Here is an 858-nt window from a genome sequence, read left to right as displayed (position 1 = left end):
CCCGCCTCGGCCTCCCAAAGTGCTGGGATTACAGGCTTGAGCCACCGCGCCCGGCATGCATTCTTAATTTTATGATAAAAAGTTTATCTTTTATAAAGGCTCAAAGGAAAAATTAACCAAAGTTGTTCACATTAGCCACTTTGGTACAGCTGTGAAGGAACTCTGAGGTCAAATTGGCTGTGGTGCAGTTGAGGTGGGGGATGTAAATGTACTTTCAGATAGCGGAATGTCCATCGTTGCAGTATAAGAAAGCGTAGTCTTCATTATGCTATTGTCTTTGGCATTGGGCATTTCATAGAGTGTCTTCATTTGTCAAATATGATAATGCCTTATGATTCAGAGGAATATATGAAGGAAATATATAGAAATTTAAGGTAATGCAGTTTGAGATAAAGCCTTTCTGCAAGAGGTTTAATATGAGTCCGCTGATGGAATGTATACATTCAGTATTATGTCTTTAAAGTTGAAAGGTCTAAAAGGCTTGCCAAAAAGTGTAGTGAGTCAGTGCTGACACAAAATATGTTTATATGAACAAATTCTCAACAAAGTTAGGATACCATAAGAACAAAAAGTCTATCCTGATAGCTTCATGACTCATCATTTCCATATCAGTTCTTCAGTTTCTCTCTCAGTGATTCCACTTCCCAGAAATGATCCTTCCCACAGATCTCAGATTTTATTCTGGTAGGCAAAGTTTTTTTTTTTTTCCTTCTTACAAAACGATGTGTACAACTCATACTGTATGTATTTTATAGAGTAAAATATATAACATAGGTAGTATGGATAAGATTGAAATGAGACAATATATTTCCTTTTAAAGTTTAAAATATGCATTTTATTTTTTTTCTGTTTTTTTTT

Source organism: Mandrillus leucophaeus, unplaced genomic scaffold, assembly GCF_000951045.1.
Source record: "Mandrillus leucophaeus isolate KB7577 unplaced genomic scaffold, Mleu.le_1.0 Scaffold502, whole genome shotgun sequence".
In the NCBI taxonomy this organism is placed as follows: Eukaryota; Metazoa; Chordata; class Mammalia; order Primates; family Cercopithecidae; genus Mandrillus; species Mandrillus leucophaeus.
The sequence above is the reverse complement of the archived record's forward strand: the minus strand, read 5'-3'. Positions refer to the sequence as shown.